The sequence below is a fragment of the Camelus bactrianus genome, chromosome 1 (assembly GCF_048773025.1).
Source record: "Camelus bactrianus isolate YW-2024 breed Bactrian camel chromosome 1, ASM4877302v1, whole genome shotgun sequence".
NCBI classification, from domain to species: domain Eukaryota; kingdom Metazoa; phylum Chordata; class Mammalia; order Artiodactyla; family Camelidae; genus Camelus; species Camelus bactrianus.
Genome location: NC_133539.1, coordinates 733,687 through 755,050, shown reverse-complemented (window position 1 = coordinate 755,050; position 21,364 = coordinate 733,687). Strand labels below are relative to the sequence as shown.

The 21,364-nt window shown below is 50.4% G+C and overlaps 1 protein-coding gene across 9 annotated transcripts in view; it reads left to right on the top strand.

Moving 5' to 3' along the window:
- The window catches only part of PCBP3 (poly(rC) binding protein 3), a 184,819-nt gene that overhangs the window by 61,354 nt on the left and 102,101 nt on the right, over positions 1-21,364 (top strand). For 6 of the 9 annotated variants that reach the window (XM_074375599.1, XM_074375461.1, XM_074375689.1 and 3 more), the window contains exon 2: positions 8,838-8,908. The exons of 2 other annotated variants lie outside the window; for them this stretch is intronic. The gene's annotated coding sequence lies outside the window, so the exon portion shown is untranslated. Of the gene's footprint in view, positions 1-8,326; positions 8,407-8,837; positions 8,909-21,364 lie in introns of those variants that run through there. One more of the 9 variants, XM_074375508.1, reaches the window with a different exon arrangement.

Sequence of the window (21,364 nt, the reverse complement as noted above, 5' to 3'; positions counted from 1 at the left end):
AAAAGTCCATGAATGATAAATCCTGGAGAGAGTGTGGAGAAAAGGGAACCCTCCTACACTGCTGGTGGGAATGTGGTTTGGTGTAGCCATTAAGGAAAACAGTATGGAGATTCCTCAAAAAACTGAAAACAGACTTACCATATGATCCAGCAATCCCACCCCTGGGCATATATCCAGAGGGAACTCTAATTCAAAAAGACACCTGCACCCCAATGTTCACAGCAGCACTATTTACAATAGCCAAGACATGGGAGCAACCTCTGGTATCAAGATGTTCTAGAACACTGAAGAAACCGGAGCAGGGGTATTAGTTCTGAAAGTGGCAAATAGCTCAGCAGATCCAAGGAGAGAATCTAGAGCCCAGCTTGTGAGAGGGCAGATCAGTGTGTGAGAAGCCTGGACAGGAGAATGCAGGGAGTAGGTCAGATTTGTGTGACTTGCTCAGATGTATGTGGCTGACCATTCACAGTTTCTTGCCCTGAGGAAGGATCGATCTTGCCTCAGAATCAAGGATGTGCAGCTGAGCCTTGGGGAAGGGGGGCTGCGGGAGGGGTGGGCTTTGCCGTGGATGTGGGTGACTCATGGACAGCTGTGGTGTGTCTGCAGCAGAGGGGAGGAGCACAGATGTTCCCACAGTGGCCAGAGGTGGCATCACAAGGAAAGACAGCTGAGGAACTGACCGAGAGGGTAAGAAAAGCAGAAAATGTGGGTGAATATCTTTGGGATGACTTCTCCAGTAATAACACCAAACCTGGAAACTAAAAGAATGCCAGATTTCAGAACTTCTATAGGGCAAGATCGCCACGTACCAAGTTCAAAGGCCAGTAAGTGGAGTGGACACGTGTGATAGCCAGTGGTTAGTAGAGAGCGCGTCCCCAGAGCCCACGGAAGGTGAGGGAGGTGGTGGGGATGCTGCGGCCTCTGACATCGACGAGGCTTTTCCACCTGAAGAGGAAAACTTGCTGCTGTTTATACTTTATTAAGGGCTCAGTATGTTAAATATATGATAATAGCTTTATTTTGGAAGCGTTTATAATCTGTCTCACTTTATTTTAAAAAATACATAGGTGCATGTTACCATGAGAAACTACCAGAAGAAAACACACTCTGCTGCTGCCAGTGCTTCTGTCTGGGAACTGGAGGTGCTTTTAAATGTACTTTTTGCACTTTTCTGCCTTTTCTGAACTTTCTGCACGGAGAGCAAGCATGTGTTTTGCAGGAGTGTACGTTTGCTGTCGTGAAGAACAGGGCTGGGCACCTGGCCTCTGTCCCGACCAGGACCCGCTGTCACACGGCAGCCAGCTCCGAGGAGGGCAGGGCAGAGCCTGACTGAAATGCTTGTGTTTGGGGAGTTGTCTAGAAAGTCTGGTAGATGCGTTTTAGTCAACTTCGATACCCTGGTGAGAGTTCCCATGTCTGATTCTGGTCATCAGAGTGACCGACTCAGAACACTAAGAAAGTAAAAATAATGAAGTTTAAAATTTTAATTAGGAAATCCATGTATTGAAACATGAGATTGAAACAGAGTCCTTTTATAAATGATTACACGTGGATAGTGAAAAAGTCCACCGACATAACTTAAAAAGACTGATATATGTATGTGTGTGTCTGTATTTGCACACGTGGAGTATGGTCTATCTTAAATAGGAAAACAAAACAGAAAATTACCCCATCCCAGGACTTGAGTGGGTGCTGTGAGCATGACACTGAGCTGCTGAGCAGAGGAAATCCGCGTCAGGCGTGCGGATGGGCGAGCGCCTGCTCTCCCAGGCCAGGGAGCACGCCCGGCCCGGCGTGCAGGGTGGTGCTGGGCAATGCTGGGCGGAGGTCAGGCGAGGGTCACTCAGGGTCTTGGCCTCTGCGTTCTTTGAAGACCACGTTCCACCATGCATTGGCCTCAGGTTGCTATGTTTTGAGGTGGAGGAGTAAAAAGGTCCAACACCTGGCTGCCGCTGCCGCCGCCTTTCTGCTGGGACTGCCACTAAGAGCATACTTACTTAGGGGCAGTAATTGCATCGCTGGACTCTGGGACGGGGTCGAGCGGACTCACCCTTGCCTGTCCTCCCCCAGAAGCGCTTGCAAATCCTAGTTACCCCAGCTTCTCGCTGGCACTGCAGGGCTCCCCATTTGCTCGGTTGGAGGGGTAAGTTAATGAGACACTCCTTCCCCCAGATCTGGGGGAACTGTGTCCTCTTGAAGTCACACCTTTGCTCTGGCCTGTTTAGTTTTAGGTAAAAGCAGTGGCATTTGCTCTTCTCCCTTTGTTGAGATCTGTCGTAGAGTGAGTTCCCATCTAGCAGAAATGGGAACCTGGAGCAGATTCCTAGGATCTGTAGCTCCAAGTGTGTCCTGCTGTGAAGTCACTGTTACCCCAGTCATCATTAAGGGGTCTTTGGAAGTGGCAGGCCCATGGCCACTGCCCCCACTCTCTCCTGATCTCTGCTCGCTCATCCTCTCCTCACTGGAGCCTCTGGAGCCAAGGCTCCAGGTCAGGGAGCCTGCGGGGTCCCTGTCCTGCCCCTGCCAAGCGAGGTGGGACAGCTGGGTGTCTCCCTGTGTACATCACGATGGGCCCTGCCATGCACATAACATGGACACTGAAACTGATGTGAAATGTGTAAGTGGGAGGGTGGCCAATGGCGCAGATGTGCGCGTGTGTGTGTGTGTAGGGGGGCCGAGAGTCAAGGTGGGGGCCTCAGTGGGATCTAGTGAAGGCCCTCCCTCCCTGAGCTGGGGGCTGTCAGCTCTCAGGCTGCTGGGCTGGGCAGGCAGCTCTGCTCTGAGGGGGCAGTAGGAGGATGAAGCCACCCCTTCTGCTCCTGGTACACGTTCTGATGGGAACACTAAGATTCCAAGAAAGTCCTCTCCGCCTAAAATTTGGGAAATTACAAGCAGTAGCTCAAATAAGAGTGTGACTGTTATTTGTGTCTGTGGCTAAGTCTGAAAACGGAATAAAAGTTTGCTTGTTAATTGTGCCTCTTTTCTAGTCTGTGCTTTTAAGATGTCTTTCTAATGGTAAAATTCTGCCGTGGGTGTGCAGTCACGTGCACGGTGCTGGGGTGTCGTGTTCAGACCACTGAGGGTGCGGGAGCCTGGGCTCACGTGGCCCCCGTGTGGTCCGCGGCAGCTTCCACCTGCTTCCACCTGGGCCGTGTGGGCGCCCGCAGCGCCCGAGCCCCGAGCGGAGGAGCACGCCTCGTCACACGCGCCCTCATTGTGTTTCTCCTCATTAATTGAATTACGAGTCTCCTAGGGGTAGGTATAACGTCTTCTCTTTCTTTTCCTATCTGAGAACTATTATTTCACTCTGTGATTCTGAAAAAAGAGAGAGTGCCCATGGGCGTAAGGGCACACACACCCTGGGCCTCCCAGCACACTTTCTTATTAAAGTTCTGCCCATTCTCCCGGGGCCCAGCCTGCAGGGAGAGGAGCCCTGCAGGGCAGCGCAGCCGCCCCGCCTGGCGGTGTGTCTTCCACATGCCCCGTCAGGCTCGCGCAGGGGCTGCCTCCCACCGGGCGAGTGCTCTTCCAGGCTCGGGGCTGTGGCAGGGAGCACAGCTTGTTCTACTGGGGGCAAGAGAGCAGAACAAAGGAAATGACCTGAAAACGCAGCAGTCACAGGCCAGATGGATGAGAAGAGGAGATGACAAAGTGGGGGGACTGCTGGCTGGTGGTCCCGGGGGCCTTGCTGAGGCGGTGGTGGTCCAGCTGGTGGCGCAGGGGGCCTTGCACACAGTGGCCCGGGATAGGGGGGAGCTGGGTGGGTTGGGGGAGGGAAGGGAAGAGCGCAGCTGGGGATGGTGAGGAAGGGGTGGGGAAGATGTCTCACCCTCTGGGCCCTGGGGAGTCAGGGAGGAAGGTTCAGATGGGAGGCTGCTGCCTGCAGGAGAGCCGACGGAGGTGGTGACCGGAGCTGGGGGGCTGGGGCGGCCAGGGAGGTGAGTGAGGACTGGGGGATGATGCAGGGGCTTGAGCAGCTGGGGGGACGATGAGGGGTGGCCGGAAGTCAGTAGCTGGTTTCGGACTTCGGCCCTGGACACCCAGGTGGCATGGACAGGTGGGCAGTGGGCACAGGGGTTCATGGGAGAGGACAGTGTCGGGGAGGGACTGAGGGAGTTACCAGTGCAGAAGGAACATTTCCGGCTGCAGACTGGGCGGCTCTCCCTGGGAAGTGAGTGCAGTGAGTAGAGGGGAGCAGAGGACCTGGGCCACCCCCAGGGAGCCTGCAGCTGGAGCTGCCCGATGGGATCCAGTGTCTCTCCCCAGGCTCCGCTGGCTGTGTGGCACTGCATCACCCTTCCCACCCCTGGGCTGCCTGTCCCTGAGCACTGTCCCCCTCTGGGAGGTCTGGCCCTGTTCTAGATTTCTCCCCCTCCGAATTCAGGATTTGGACCTGCATGCACACTCCAGTCCTGTGCCAGGTCCTGGTGGGTCCGGACAACATACTTTCCTCTTTCCCACCAGCCCATCTTTCTGTGTGCTTATATGCCAACCACATGCTTTCTTTGGTGAAGGATCTGATTGAATATTTCGCCCATTAAAAAAAAATTAGATGGTTTGTTTTCTTGTTGAGTTTGAGAGTTCTTTGCGTATTTGAGTTGTAATCTTTGTGCTGCTGGAGGGTTTGAAATAGTGCCAGAATGACCAAAATGTGACACAGATGCGGGAAGTGAGCAAATGCTTTTGGAAAAATGGCGCAGATAAATTTGCTTCACTTGGGTTGCACAAACCTTCAATTTGTGAAAAACGCAATCTCTGTGGTGCGTAATAAAGTGAAGTGTGATAAAATGAGGTCTGCTTATATATTGATTTTTTTTTTAGTATAAAGTCATCTGCATTTCTGCATTGAAATTCACTTTGTTGCTATATACTTTCATATATTGTAGGATTGTATATGCTAAAATTTAAGAACTTTTGCATCTATATTTATGAGGAATTTTGATGTGCTTACTGGTAGTATCTTTTTGGTTTTGGTATCAGGTTAACGCTTGCCTTGTAGAATGAGTTGGGAAGTGGTCTCGTATTCAGTTTCCAGGATAAGTTAGTAAAGAATTAGTATTATTTCTTCCTTGAGTACTTCTTCCATTGAAGCCATCTTGACTGGCTCCTTCTTTGTTGGGAAGGTTTTTAACTTGAATATATAGGGTGATCTGATTTTTCTTGAGTGAGTTTTGATAGCTTTATTCTTCTGAGAACTGCACCTAAGTTGTTAAGTTTATTGGCATGCAGTAGTTCCTAACATTCCTTATTATGCTGTATTTGTTCTTTTCACGGAAGTGAAATTCGCATAACACGCACGAATCATTTGGAAGTGCACCACTCTGTGTGTTCAAAGCTGTGCAGCTGCCACCCAGTCTTGGACTTTTTTTCAAAGTCTGAGATTTTCTTTTTTTTTATCACCCAGAGGAACATCTCACACCCATTAGGTAATCACTCGCCTCTCTGCCCTTTCCCCATCGCCTGGACACCACTTAGCTACTTTCTGTCTCCGTGGATTTACCTAATCTGGATATTTCACATAAATGGAATCCTACGGAATGTGACCTTTTCTGTCTGGCTTCTTTCACTGAGCATCGCGTGTTCAAGGTTCCTCTGAGTTGGAGCATATATCAACCCTTCATTGCTTTTTACGGCTGCGGAATATTCCGTTGTGTGGACAGATTACAATTAGCTTATCCATTCATTTGTTGATGGACCTTTGTGATGTTTCCTCATTTTGGCTATTGTGAATAATGATGCTGTAAACAAGTATCTGATTTTCTCTTTTCAGTTCTTTTGGGTGAATACCTAGGTGTGGAATGGCTGGGTCATATGATAATTCTGTGTTTAACGTTTTGAGGAACTGGCAGTCTGTTTTCCAGAGGCGGCACAGTTTTACTTTCACACCAGTCATGTATGAAGGTGCCCTTTTCTCCACATCCTCACCAACACTTGAGTGTATGTGGAGTGTTACTGTGTGGAGGGCTCTAGACATGTCCGCTGTCCTGGGGGGACAGTGTTGTTTGAGTGTGCTGTATCCTTCACGGTCTAACTAGTTGTTCTGACCCCTTTATTATCATGTAATGTCCTCTTTCACGTCTGATAATACTCCTTGCTCTGAAACCTACTTTATCTGAAGTTAACGTAGCCCTTCCAGCTTTCCTTTGATTAGGATTAGGACATCTTTCCCATCCCCTTTACTTTAACCTATTTTATCTTTACATGTAAAGTGAGTTTCCTATAAATGGTGTATGGTGACGTCCTGTTTTTTATCCAATCTTGACGTCTCTGTATTGTAATTAGGATGTTTTAGATCATTTGTATTTAATGTGATTATTGATATGATTGAGTTTAACCATCATTTTGCTATTGGTTTTCTATTTGTCCCATTTGCTATTAGATTTTCTCTATCTCTCTTTTGCCTTATTTGGACCGAGTACTTTTTATGGTCAAGTTTATCACCTTTCCTCGCTTATTAGCTATCTCTCTTTGTTTTTAGAAGTTTCTTTGGGATTCATTGTCTTCAAGTAGCGTCAGCCCAGTTCCCGTAGAGTGTAAGCCTCACAGCAGTGCCCGTCCGCCTCGCTTCCCCCGGCCCGTGTCATTGTTCACGCTGCTTTGCCTCCACACTGCTGTAAGCCCCACAATACACTGTGAACATTCTTTGCTTTAAATAGTCCATATCTTTTAAAACAGTCTTTAAAATTTAAAAAGCTGTTGTATTTATTCATGAATTTTCTGTTTTTCATTTCTTTTTGTAGATTTAGATTTCCTTCTGATATTATTTTTCTTTTGTATGATGGACCTACTTTAATATTATTTGTAGTTTAAAAGTGCCAGTGATGAATTATTTTAGCTTTTGCTTGTTAGAAAAAGTCTTCATTTGGCCTTTGTATTTGGAAGTTATTTTCACTGTAAATGGTAACTCAGGCTGACTGTTCTTCCCGTTGTTACTTTAGAGACGTCATTCCGTTGGCTTTGGCTTCGCTGTTTCTGGGAAGTCTTTGTCCACCATGTCTGTCTGCCCCTCTGTGCACCATGTTTCTTTTTTCTTCGGCTGCTTTTAAGGTTTGCTCCTTTGGGTTAGGTGGTTATCATGTTCCTTCGCTTGATTTCCTTCCTGTTTTCTCCTGCTTGGGGATTGCTGGCCGTCTTGGATTTATGGGTTCATAAGTTTTAAAATTTTTTGTCATTGTTTTCGTCCCATCCTGTTCTCCCCACTGAGTGTCCAGTTACACAAATATTTCTGGTTTTTTTTTTTTTTGAAGAGGGAGTCTCTCTTTCCCTGTGTCATTTCAGACCATTTGTCTGTGCAGATTATTTTGCCTGCACGTTGACTGATTTTGCTTTTTCTAGTGTCTAGTGTGATGTTAATGCCATCTAGTGTATTCTTCATCTCAGATATATTTTTCATCTCTAGATACTTGATATGAGTCTATTTTTAATGCTTTTCAAGTCTCTCCTGGCTTGTTGTGCTTGCCTCTGTCTTGAACATGTGCACCGTGCTTGTAATTGCTGATTTAAGGACCTTATGGACTAATCATTTCCATGTGTGATTTCTGGAGGTTTTCTTACTGATCAACTATCCTCATTATGAGGTATATTCTCATGCTTCTTTGCATGCCTGGTATTTTTTAAGTGGATGAAAGACAGCGTGATTTTATGTTGTTGGGTTCTGTATTCTTTTAAATATTTTGAACTTTCTTTTTGGAATGTAGTTCAGTTACTCGGGAAGCTTAGGCCCTTTGGTGGTGTGTTGTCAGCACTGAGAGGCAGCACCTGGTTTAGTCTGGTGCTGATGTGGCCCTGCCACTGAGGCTCTGCTCTCCCGAGTGCCCAGCCCGGTGGCCCCTGTGTCACAGGTTCCCTCGTCTGCGTTTTCAGAGTGTGGTCTGTTCCTGGAGCCGTGGTGATCACAGCCACCCTTTGTCCTGCTTCATTCTGCTGGCACCTCCCCTGGCCTCAGGCGGCTCGCTCACTCCCGCCTGCTGACCAGTGTCCCGGTGAAGAGTCAAGCGAGCCCGCGCCGACCGGGGCCTGGGCCATTTCCCAGCCGTCTCCTTCCTGCCACTCTGCCCTGCTAATTCCAGGTGCTGTGGCCTCCTTGAGTCTCAGCTGTTTTCCCATCTCAGGCCTCCCCTGGCTTTCCTGGGTTCCCCCTCCCTGGGCTGAGACGCCCCCCGAGCTGTTGGCTGGGCAGCCAGGACGCACCCCGGGTGTCCCTCCCTCGGGGTCATTGTCCTGTGCTGCTTGTCGTCCAGGGTCAGCGCTCCTTTGTCTGGCGTCCTTTCTCTGTGTTTCCGTTGTTTGCAGCTAGAGGGCCAGCCTGCTTCCTCCTCTCCTGCCGTGGCTGCCCATGGGTGCCCTCTCCCTGGTCTTCAGCCCGCGCTGGACAGGGGCTCGGGCTGCTGCCCAGCGGCCCCTTAGGTCAGCCCGGGCCGGCTCATGGTGCTCGGCAGGGCGCTCCTCAGACTTGGAGCTGGGACCACAGGGGTGGGCATCTGGGTGGGGCCCTGCCTCCCCCTCACTGCTCCCCACAGACTGAAAGGGACTGGGGAGTCAGCACTGCCCCAGGCTTCCCTCGGGTTTAGCACCGTGGGCTCCAATCAGGAGAGTCTGGGCTCGGGGTGTTTGTCAGTATCTTTTAAGTTCCAGACTCAGGGCAGTCCCAGCACCTTCCATGGACTTCTTTTCCTTGGAAACTGCCTCTGCCCTTCCAAATAACTGGTTATGACTGTATTCGTTTAATGAATTACTTTATTTGGATAAGTTTGACATCTAAGGTGATAGATCATTCTTTGGGTTATTTTCTACCTATGATTTCCAGTTATAATTTTATTTTTTTAACCTGTTTACAGGGCTGTCTACAGAAAGAAGATTTTTCACAGGGTTCCATGTTGGTGGTGCCTCTCACTCTGCCCTTAGAGAGGTATGCCTTTAAATCAATTCTTTCTGCGTCAGTTGATTTTTAAAGTCTTGCTTTCGTATGAAGCCCTGTGTCTTTCTGACTCTCCTGTGGCCTGGTTTTATGTCACATGAGGGACCTGTCACAGGTCAAGGTGCAACAGCTGTGTCAGTGACATGCACCGGTTACCTTCTGGCTTCCGCAGAAGCAGTGTTTAAAAAGAGGGTTTCCTCCTCATTGGTTAACCTTTCTTCTTCAGAGTTAACCTGACTAAACCGTCCAGCAGGGCCTGAGGACGAGCTGTCAGCGTGTCCCCTGTTCCAGCAGTGCCCATCAGCCGGGCAGTGACAAGTACGCCCTGTGGCTGTGACAGTGTGTGTCCAGGCCCTGTGGACACCCCTTTGTGGCTGTGACTCCGGTTTTGCAGAGCACCTTGAAATTATTCCTTTTAAATTTATCCTTAAGATGCCTTCGTTTTTCCAAAGCTTGTGAACGATCTTTCTTTATACGCGCGCGGCAGTCTTGCGTGGAGGACGGATGTGGTCACGGTGGGGGCGCCTGCTTCGTGCTGGCTCTGCTGGTCTGTGCATCTCAAACCCGACTCCCCCTCACTGCACAGCGCCCGCAGGGTGGGGGTGGTCCTTCGACCCGTGGTTCACGGCTTGGGGAGGCGACGACATCTCTGTGCTTGTCAGGGGAGGGGTGGGGGTCTGAGCCAAGGCCTCTGACCTCTTGAGCCTGAGTCCACTTCACGACGGCAGGGGAAGCGGGAGCTGCCCTAGCCGTGGGATGTGGGCTCTGGACTCGGTGTCTGTCCTCCCCGGTGGTCTCGACCGCAGCCCTGAGGGGCTGCCGTGGGGTCACGGCTCAGCCGGCCCTGGTCGCAGAGCCCTACAAGCACCATGGTGACCTTCTGGAGTCGCCAGCCGCCCCCTCAGGAGACATGAGCCACGGTGGCAAGGCGTCAGAGAGCACGTGCACCCGGGCCCTTGGGGACGGTGGTGACGGGGCCGACGGACACTTGAAGAGAGGAGTTCTTAGTTAGCAAGTTGCCTGAACAAAGCCCTTAACTGCTCTTCCGTTCATTCAGCAAATATTTAAGAATGCTTGTGATGGGCCTGGAACCCCGCTTCCATTAGTTCGTGTCACCTTGTGGGGGTGACAGAACATAGGAGCAGTAAGCCAGTGTGTCACACAGTGTGTCACACAGTGTGTCAGGTGGTGACGCTTACTGGGCAGGGCTGGAGGAGGCGGGTGCAGTTTGGAATGGGTGGGGAGCAGGCATCTGAGCAGAGCTTGAAGGAGGCGCGGGAGCGAGCCTGTGGCGGGTGCAGGGTGGAGGCTGAAGGAGCCCGGAGCAGAGGCCCTGGGCCATGTGTCTGGCGTGCTCACGGGGCAGCCAGGGGCCGGGGGTGCCTGGGGGGTGGGAGGCGGGGAGTGGAAAGGCGGGGCCGGGAGACGAGGGCCGCAGGGGACGTGCCAGGGGCCTGGAGGGTCGTGTCTCAGTGCGGGGATGAGGACTGAGTGTGGGAGCGGGAAGCCAGGTCATCTTTTTTCTCTCCTTGCGGATTCTTTTTACAAACTAAAGCTGTAACAGTACCCACTTCTTAGAAGACATCCGAATCCCTCCTGGCCTGGGACCAGCTTTGTAATCGTGCTGACCTGGGTCTCATTTCCACAGAAGTCCCGAGGGAAGGGCCTCTGGAACTCAGGCACGTAAACAGCCCCCTGTGTGTGCTGGGCCTCTCTCCCGGGACGCTGGTGGCGTCCATGTCCCTCCCCTGGCAGACAGGGGGCAGGGGCTCGCCCTGGCCTGCAGTTCCGGGGGTAAACCGACATGCATGGGTGGGGCGGGCGGGCGGGCCCAGAGCTGCTCCCCCTGTCGCGTGTGCCAGCTGGACTGTGGGCACCAGAGAAGGCCCGAGGCACGCGGGCCGCGAGGCCGAGACAGCAAGGCCGCTGAGCCCCAAGACAGTGATTCTGAAGGACGGGGGGGAAGGTTCTGGGATTCCTGAGGGCTTGGTTAAGGGAGCCAGCAAGCTATTTACAGGGCACCCGTGCCTCTTCTGCGGGTGGGGAGGGAGCTGTTAGGAGCACTGAGCTGGTGGAAACAGAAATGAGTCTGCTTGCATTGGTAATCCTGGTGGAACCCTGCAGTGTCTTCCTTGGGGGGCCGGGGGTGGGTGTGACGAACCCGTGGAACTCATCTGCGGTGGATGTTTCCCAGGGGAGATGGTGGCTTTGGAAGAACTTGGTTTTCCATTTTCACGTCTTCGAGAACTTTCCACGCTTCCTGAGAGTGGAGAAGGGCAGTCTTTCGTGGTGGAGCCGCAGACAGGCCTCCCCCAGCTTTTGTGCGGTGCTGAGACGCAGGTGGGTGTCCTGATCCCTGCTCTGTTCTGTGGGGACTCGGGCTCCCAGGGCCCCACAGCTCGGTCAGGGCAGAGCCCACCCCTCACCCGGCTCAAGCCGGGGCCTGCGACTACATGCAGATCAGGAAACTAACAAACGATAGCGAAATTTGCTGAGATTTTTATTGACTTTGGGGTCTTTTATTCTTGGTAATACTGAATTGATTATTTGCTTTTTATGTCCGCCCCCCCCTGCATCACGATAACTACTTTTACTGCACAACTGGAAAATTTGGAAAACATGGAAAAGAACTCTGAAACTCAGCGACAGTGAGTGCAGACAGGAGGGCCGTGCGGATGAGACTGTCCTTGGTGACCCCCCACCGTCAGCCTGCGCTTCACAGGGTCACCCTGAAATCTCCTTCTCACAAACCCCCATAGCTTCTTCTGTCCCGCACTGTCCCTCTGCACCACGCTAGCACGCCGTGTCCTCTTGCCGGGGAGACCACGCAGCCCTGAAGACCGCCCAAGGGCCTGGGGGGCCCCAGCCCCGCCCAGACCCCTAGTGGGTTTGCTTTTATGTGAAGCCTTCCTTGTACATCTGATCTTTCTTCCTCAGGTTTCTAATGTAATCAGCTTTCCGTCTCAGCTCATTTCAAGGAGAAAAGCTGAGATAGGAAATTGGTGGGAAGCTTGTTAAGGAACAATCAGACACCCAGCCCTGTGCCCGCGCCTTGACAGACCCCTCCCCACCCTGGCCGGGCACAGAGGGCCTCCCTCGTGGGTGGGTCAGGGGCCTGCGGGCATGGCAGGGGGGCTGTCCTAAAGAGAAAGCAGGGCCACACTCAGTGGGTTTTGGAGCATTGTGACCCCAGCCCTACCCTGTTCACACCCAGAACCCTGGACACCCTGTGGACCTCTGCGCGGGGGAGGGGAGAGGGGGGTACAGGGTGGGGAGGAGGGTTAATTCCCGAGTTTGTGGGAGGAAGCTAGGAGATGGTGCATAAAATCGCAGAGGCTCAGAGCCTGTTGCCAGAACCTCAGAGATAAGAGGAAAGAGGGCGAAGATCAACACTGCCGGGATGGGGTGGGGGCTGGGGGCGGGCGGGGCTGGGTTGGGGGGTGCTATACTGTTTGCACCATCAGCTTTGTGGGGCTCTGGGACTCCTAAAACCATTACATTTATAATTTGGGGTTTTTTGTTTGTTTTTCTTGTATATATATCTATATTTTATTGAAGTATAGTCAGTTTACAATGTTGTGCTTATAATTTTGTTAAAAATATAAATTACAAAGTTATGTAGAAAATTCTACTTTACAAAAAAAAAAAATTGGAAAGCAGGGCCCCTCCGCTCCCCCGGCTGTGCTTCTGCCAGGCCATCTGCCCTCCCCAGCGGGGCTCCGCCTGCCGCGGGGCCTCTGCCCGCAGCCTCCGCCACCTCTGCCGAATCTGGTGGAAGGCCTCTGTCCTTGGGGAGCTGGCCTCTGCGGCTTCAGGCCCGTAGAGCCCCCTCTTCTTGAGCTGAGGCCCTTCTCCGGCTTTGCTTGCCTGGTTTTCCACGTTTGTGTGTGTCACCTGCCGCTGCCCCCGCCCCCGGCACGTGGGCCTTCACTCTGCTGTCACAGCTCCTTCTCGGCACCCCGGGAGGACCCTGCTGACGGCTGGTGCCCGGGGCCGTGGGTGGGGGGCCGAGGCTCTGCTGCGGGCAGTTTGGTATGTTCTACTCCAGACTTGGCCTCTGGGGTCAAGATACGCACACGCTTCAGTTCCCCTTTTAAATTGGGTAGTACGCTGCAAAGTGTGCCACGTGACTGGGAGCACTGCTTTTAAAGGGTTGTGTAGTTTCCACTACATGGATGTAGGTATTATTTTCTTAAATCATTCCCTTTTTGTTAAATACATTTGGGTTTTCTCCAAATCTGTGACTGATGTCAGTGGCCGTGAGGTCGGCATCCTTTTGCTTAAGTCGGCTCCCGCTCGTGCCGAGGCCGTACTGCAGTCTTGGTCCACGCGGGCTCCCTGGTCAGAGGAGAGGGACACCGAGGGACATGTTAAAGAGGCGTCTGCGCAGCTGCCAGCCTGCCCTCGAGCTGGCGGATGAGGGCAGCATGCAGTGCCAGGGCTCCTGTCCTCCCAAAATGTGGGGCTCCTGTCCCCGCAAAACGCCAGAACTCCCCGCATCTCCCGTGTGGACAGAGTCTGGCACAGGCGGGGGACCCTTCCGCCAGAGCCCGTGCGCCCTCCTCGTGTGTCAGCGCTCCTGTTTCACTGAAGACATTCAGCGTGGTGTTGGGGACAGACGTGGCCCCCAGCAGACAGTCATTCTCCTTTAATCGGACGTGGGCGCTTTGGGCCCCTACCTCAGAATTTCCCTATGTGATGTCTCCTCTGGTGTTTGCGTTCGGAAACCCTTCCTCGCCCTGCAGTGCGGGGTGGCCGCTTGCGTTTTCTTTGCTGCTTTTCCTTTGGCATCGGCTGTGTAACCCACTTGGGGTTAGTTTGATGTATGTTATTAGGGGAACATGTAAGTTACTTTGTCTCACAAAGACTGAAAACACAACTTGTTGAAAAATGCTTCCTCTTCCCGACGCCTGGGGCAGCTGCTCGCGCCCTGTACGTGCAGCTTACGCAGAGCTGTCGTCCACACCAGCGCCTGCTCCCGCGTCCTTCAGTTGCTCTGTTCGTTCTTGTGCTGCTACTTTTTGAATTATTTTAGTTTTATGGTATATTTATCTGACGATCCCAGTATGTAAAAAAACCTGGCTGTTCTTGGCTGCTCTATCTCTGGATGAAACTAGGGTGATCTTCAACTTGAAAAGTTAATCAGATTGGCATTTCATCTCAAACGGATCAGACCTATAGCTTAACTTGTGAACAGCTGATGTTCTAGCAGAATTCAGCTTCCAACAGAGGGAGGCGCTGTCTCTTGGTTTCTTCTGTTACCAGCCTTCAGTGACGCTTTACAGCTTTCTTGCTGTACGTTTTCTCTTCTGAGCTCTTTCCTAACTTGTTTATATTCTCTACTTACTGTATTTGGGATTTTCCCTGTGCCGTTTCTCTGATACTTCAATTTTTACGTGTTTGCGCACAGCCATGCTTCTCGTTGCTGTAGGTTCTGGACTGAATTGCCTTGGTGCTGACTCGCCCCAAGCGCTTTCAGCCCGCGTGTGCTCGCCGCGGCGGCTGTCTGGTACGTGGTCTTCACCCGGCTACACAAGTTTCCTTCCAGTGCTTGACTGTTGCTTGTTTTTTGAAATCAAAAATAAGAGCTGCATCTTACTGAATGTTCATTGCTGCTCTTGAGATGGTCCCAGGGTTGTCTCCTTTCATCTCTCAATGTAGAGAATTCCACTGGTGAGACTCCAGGTGTTGATTCTTGGAATAAACCTTGTAAGATCTATAGCTTCTTGATACTTTTTAATGCCCTCCAACTGCAGTACCTTTCGAAATTTTGTTTGGGCTTGAGTAAGGGTTAGTAGTGTGTTAGAGCTGGAGTTAAGGTTAGTACTAAGACGGGGTTAGTGTGCACATCCGTTACAGTGAAGGTTAGGACTAGGGTGAGGGTGGGGTAGGGTGAGTTTCTGCGTCATACCCAAGGGGGAAATGCCCCCGGGACGCTGGGTGTCCTGCCACTCTGTGGTCCCACTTCGCTCTGTGGTCTTGACCTCTAGCTGAAGTGAGTCAGCTGGTGGGAAGAAGGGCTGCGATGGGGGTCCAGCCACTGCCTTTTAAGGGTTAGAAGCCCGCGTTCTGCCAACTGTCACGGTGCTGTGTACTAACAGTGTTATGCGGGGCCAGGTGAACACTGGTGGCGTTACACGGACTAGACGTCTGCTAGTGGGGTGGTAGGGTGGCTGGGCCACACGGTCTCCTCTGCAGCAGCCCCAGGGCAGTCACAGCTCTGTGGTCACGGCAGAGGGACGGGCGGGGGACAGCCGGCTGGCTGCCGCAGCAAGGATGAGGGTGTGCAGCGTGAGGAGGAGAGGACTGCGGCCGGGAGGGAGGGACCTCGCAGGGGTGGTTGCTGGTTAGACGTGGAGCCCATTGCTGTGAGGTCAGGACGTTCCGGCTCGTCGAGGGGGAGCTCACCTGGCGGCTTCCTGCCCTCGAGAGCATTGCCAGGGCCTCCAGATGGTGTCGCCTGGCTCCGTTGCTCCCCCGCCTCCCCAGGTTCTGACTGGCTCTTTATTCCGCCGGGTGTTTCACAGGCCTGGCACCTCTCCTGGGGCACAGAGAGGGGCCCGGTGCGTGGGTACCACCCAGACTGGTCCACGCAGGCCCCAAGGCTCCCGTTTGCTTCCTTCCTTCCTTCTCTTGGCTTCTTCCATTTTGGAGGACTCGAGTTCATTCTGGGCTCCTCTGGTCTTCTGTCCGCTCCTGGAGACGCTGGGGAGCGCCGTGCTCCCAGAGCAGCCTGGCATGAAGGGGCTGACGGCTTTTCACCGGATGACTCATCTTCCTCCCCCTGCCGGCTGCCTGTGGCCAGGCTGTCTGGCGGCCCCGCGTGCAGGGGCAGTGATGGATGTGGAGCTGTGGGACTGCCCGTGGGGCCAGGGACAGTGTGTGGGGTGGAGGATGAGTGGCCTCTAGGCACACGTTTAGACAAGCAGGAGCCAGCTTCTCTGTACGCTTTGTTTACCAAGGTTCCACGGTACACACCAGCAGCTCAGCCGCTGCTCTGGAGGGAGTGGGTTAGTGTGCCCAGGTGTGGAGGGCAGCACCCACCTTCAGCTCTGGCCAAAGGCAACCTGAGGTTTCCCACCCTGGGGATGCACTGCATGGTCACAGGGCCAAGGATGCTTCTGCCTCTCTGGTTAAACACAGTCTCTGCTCATTCAGGACTTCCTCCAGAAGGCTGGGTGCATAACAGCTTGTACCCTTTGAGTCAGTGCACACGCCGTGCACTTCTCTTTGGAGTGAGGGGTGACCAGGGACAGGCTCCTAGCCCTGAGCTGGACAGAGGTCTTCCGGGCAGCCCTTCGTCTTTATCGAGAGCTGGCTGTTTCAGGGCACAAGGCTGTGACCCTGCAGCTTTGTCTGCCCTGTAACTGAGGACACATGGTGATCTTGCCCAGCTCTGGGTCCGACACGCTGCTGAAGAGGCTGCCGTCTGCGGAGCCGGGGCCTTGGGCTGCAGCCAGCAGGGCTGGGCACAGCTGGAGAGCAGCTGTCCCGGTCGCCGGGCAGGGACCGCTGCTTGGCATCCACTGTGTTAAAATCTGGCAGAGCGTGAGCACAAGTCATGGGAAGAGAACTTTCCAGCAGGACCCCACCTGGGCTGGTGGAGTCTGCTGGGGGATCCAGGGGCTGGTTCTGCTTCCATCCCCACCGGTCGCCCTATGGCCTGGCACCTGGGCTCAGTCGCTGTCCCTGTCTGTGCTGCTTCTTCACCTGTCGGGGCTGGGTCTCCTGAGCTGGCTTGCCTGGCCCCGGAGTCGGGTTCAGGCCGTTTAAGCGTCTGCAGAGTGGGCTAGGGGTGGCGGCGTCTTCCTGTGAAAGATGGCGAGTGCGACAAGGTGGCCTTGCGTTTTCTGTGCTCCAGGCACGAGAGCCTCACTGGTCCCCACGGTCTCCTGGGCCTCTGATTATCTGGCTTTATCGGCGAGGAGACCGAAGTCAACACCAGGGCAGAGTCCAGAGCCCCCCTCCCCCACCCCGTGCTCGTTACTCCTTTGCTCCGTCACTGGTAAACCCTACGACGCTCAGACGGCAGGTACCCCTGGCAAAGCCACTTTCAGGAAACCGGGCCGCTTTCCATTTTCTCCAGTGGTTTGGAGAGGGCCTGCGACAGGAGACCCAAGGAAATGCCGTGCACTGGAGCGAAACGCTTCCTCTTGTCTGCGGGCTGGGAAGGGAGGAGGGTGGGATGGGGACAGATGGCGTCCACCAGATCTGATGTGACCGAGAGGGAAACTCTGTAGATTCAGCGTCTTGAAGTGACGGAGAGGGAAGAGTGGGTGGCTGTTGAAATGTTTGACTCTGAAAACACGGGTCTTGGAGAGAGCTGTGTACCTGTTTTTAATAGGAGCTATTTGAATATGTTTAAAACCTGAACAGGTGTTAGGAGAGAAACAAAGTTTGAAGGTTAAGCAGACAGAGCTGGAATGCTGCTGGGATGTTGGTCTCCAGTGAGTCGGGAGGGGTTTGGATGTGGCGTGCAGGAGAGCTGCTCTCTGCCCAGAACGGGGCTTTCTCCCGCGCAGTCGGGGACCAGACTGCGATCTGCAGACTGCCTTCCTGCAGCTTCTGCAGACTCTGCATTGCCTGGCAGCGCTGGTCCCCCCAGCGCTGGACCTGGTGGAGGGCCCCGTCCGGGTCCCGTCCGGGGTCTGGTGCTGTAGCTGGCTGTCCGGTGTCCTCAGTCTCCTCACTCTGGGCATTTCTGTCCTACTCTGCAGGCTTTCTGCGACACTGGAGGTGTACGGTGATGTGTGATGCAGGTGTTTTTTCCATTTATTTGTCATGAATATTTTTTCATGGCAATTTTGCCGTGCCAAATATTTCTATTTTTTATGAAGTTCAATTTATCTGTCTTTTCTTTTATTGCATCCTGGTTTTTAAGTCATAATTAGATAGCCTTTCCCTACACTCAGATTAAAGAGAAAATCACTCGTATTTTCTCCTTTCTAAGTACAGCTTGTTGCAGTGCACAGATTAAGATATATGGTACTTCTGTAATCCTTCACTTACAAATGTTATGTTTCTACTACAGCTTCTTTTTTGACTTGGAAGTTATTTAGAAGTGTTTCTCAGTTCCAGACACATAGAGTTTAAAAAAATACATTATGTAAAATATACATTTATAATTATATATACAATATTTTAAAATATTTTAGTGTCTTGGTTCACTGCATTGTTGGCAAGGCGGTCTCTGTGTCCACAGTCTTTGACATGCATAGAAGTGGCTCACATGTGCTCGGGCATCAGAAATGTGCTGTGTTTCAAAGCAGAACACATTCTGCCGGTTTGGAGCTTAAGCTCCACGTCTGTCCATGAGATGACGCTTGGAATTTTGTCTAAATGTTGCCTTTCCTTTTAGATATTTTTCCTAATCGGTCACCGTGAGAGCTGTGTTTAAATCTGCCAGTGCGATTATGGCTTTGTCTACTTTCCTGTGCCTCTATTCATTTCTGCTTTGTATAAAACATTGAGACTTTTTTGGGGTGCCCGTGGTCTGGCATTGTAACATCGTGCAATTAAACTGAGCCCCTTTATCTGTATGCAACATGGTCTGTCTTGGATCTAGCTTTTTTTGCCTTACATTTTCTCTGGTGTATTTGTCTTCCCCTCTTTCAGTCTCTGTATGTTTTAGCTGTGTCTTTCTAAATGGTACCTAATGGAGCTTAGTTTTATCCTCTGTGACAATCTTCGTCTTTTAAAGATTGGGGCGTTCAGTTTACTTTAATCTACTTCAATTTCGTATAGATTTGGATCCTTCCTACAGTCTTATTTTGTGCTTTTTGTTTAGCTCAACTTTTTAATGTTTATTTTTTCTCCCGTCTACATTTTTTGATTGACACATTGTGTTTATTTCTCATCAGTTTTCTCCTTCACTGTGTAATTTTGGTTTCTCTTATTTTCGTGTTTGGCTTATACGTGTACTTGATTTATCAACGTTTACATTTAATTGGTACCTTTAGCCACACCCCAAATGACACAGGTTTCTTAAAATACTTCGTCTCTGATGACCCCGCCTGACCCGAGTGTTATTTCACTCTGTCGCTGTGCCCCCTTCTTTGTTATCTGACGCCCTCACTGTCACTGCCCTTCTAGATGTACTCCCCCCCACCCCAATTCTTTGCCCTTCATTTCTTCTTCTTTACATACTGCTGCCTCTGAAACGCATCACGGTGACAGTGTTCATGGAAAACAATTTTTAACTGAAACCTTCTTTATTTTCCTTTTACAAATGTTTTGTCTTTAATGTTCAGACCATGTTTTATTTACTGAGTCAGTATGAAGTTGTTTTACCTAAGATTGCTTTCAAAAGTGAGAATCAGTTTTAATGGAAAAAGATGACACGCAAGGTACTTTTGTCTAGAAAAAGCTTTGTTTCCAAGTTCAGGAGTGCTGATATGTCTTTGCCTTGTTAAATATATGTACAACATTGCCACAGTGAAGGGGCACCACAGGAATAGTTCAGGTACCCAGGAAAAGCTTACTGTTGAATAATTCTTGTGCTCCTGAAGCCTAACGTGTTGACTGACGTCGTATCTTTGCCAGTGGTATTCTTTTTTTTTTTTCTTGGTTTTGGTGATTATTTTTTTGCTGACTTATTTCCTCCTCTGGGGTGGTTAATTTTGGCTTGCTAATCTACCAAAATCTGCCAGTGTCTCTTTTTATGACTCCTAGAAATTATCTTACATTTTCAGCAGCATTTAAAAAAATTTTATATTTTTCTCTGGTTACAGCTTGAAAATCCTCAGAGGTTTTTATTTAGCATGACATCTTCTCGCAGTGCCATAAACAAATAAGTGGAAATTGCCAGCAGAGCTCAGAGCTCGGTGGAGAGGCCGAAAACCCAGTCACAGAGCAGCCGGCAGTAGTGCCTCCTTCTGGCCAAAAGCTAATAAAACAAAAATGGTTTGAAATAACTTTAAAATTATCTTTCACTTTATTCTTGAAAGATATTTAAGACAGATACTTCTTAAAGTTCTGGGTGGAACGTTATTTCCTTGGAGTTGGCAAAGATTATACTCCACTCTCTTTGGCTTGCTCTTCTGCGGAGAGGCTGTCTTTCAATCTAAGTGATACTCCTTTCAAGGAATTTTTAAAACTCTGGCTACATTTAAGATCTTCTCTGTTTTCGGTGTTGTGTAATTTCACCATGATGCATCTCGGTATCGACGTCTTTATGTTTATTCTGCATGGGAGTTCTCTCTTTGTCACGTGTGTTTCATTGAGGTGTAGTTTTTATTTTAATTGCAGTGTAGTCAGTTGACAATGTTATGTCAGTTTCTGGTGTGCATCATAATAGTTCCATCATCCACATACACACATATATTCATGTTCATTTTCTTTTTCATTAGAGGTTACTACAAGACATTGAATATAGTTCCCTGTGCTCCACAGTAGAAACGTGTTGTTTATCTATTTTATATATAGTGAGGTATAATTAATGTAGAATAAAATTCACTTTTTTTTAGGGATACAGTTTGGTGAGTTTTGACCAACATAGACAGATATTAACAATCAACACAATCGTAATACAGAGTGTTTTCCCTACCCCAAGTGCCCTCATGCCTCTCCCTGCTCCTAGAGCCCCAGACAAATACTGATCTGTCTGTCGTGTCTGCACTTTGACTTCCTTAGGGTGTTGTGTGAATGGAATCACAGTCTGGAGCTTTTTGAGTCTGTTCTGTTTTTTTTTTTAACCTACCCATAATGCTTTCGAGATGCATTCATACTGTTGTTGAGTCATATTGAATGGATGTACCATCATCTGTTTACCCAGTTGCTGACTGACGGACGTTTGGAGATTTCTGGTTCGGAGGTCCTGACTGAACCCGCTGGCTACTTTCTCGCATAGGCCTTTACGTGGACGCAGGTCCTCATTTTTAATAGGGAAGTACCTGAGCTTTTCCGTGTCATTTGACAAGTGTGTGTCTAACTTTGTAAGAAACTTGTTTTCCTAAGTTATTGCACTGTTCTGTGTTCCCACAGACATTTGCTCTTGAAATGTTAACTTTTGACGTCAGTTTAAAAAATTTCATTCTTTCTAGTGAGTGCATAGTGGTATCTCATAGTTTTCATTTGCAGTTTTCTGGTGACTAATGCTATTGAACATTTCTTCCCGTGTTTATTTGCCGTCTGCATGTCTCCTCTGGTGAGATGTCTGTTCAGATATTTTGCTTACTAACATTTTTGTACTATTTGTTTTCCTGTTACTGAGTTTTGAGGGTTTGTTGTGTACTCTGGACACCAGTCATTTATCAGATGCATGTTTTCCAAATATTTTCTCCCAGAGTGTGGCTTGTTTATTTTCTCAAGAGTGTCTTTCAAAACAGCAGTGTTTAGTCTTGATAAAGTGAAATTTCTCTATGTTTTTTATGGTTCTCTATGTTCTAGCCAAAAGTTCCATGCCTTCCTCAAGGTCACAAAAATTATTTTCCATGTTTTATTCTAGAA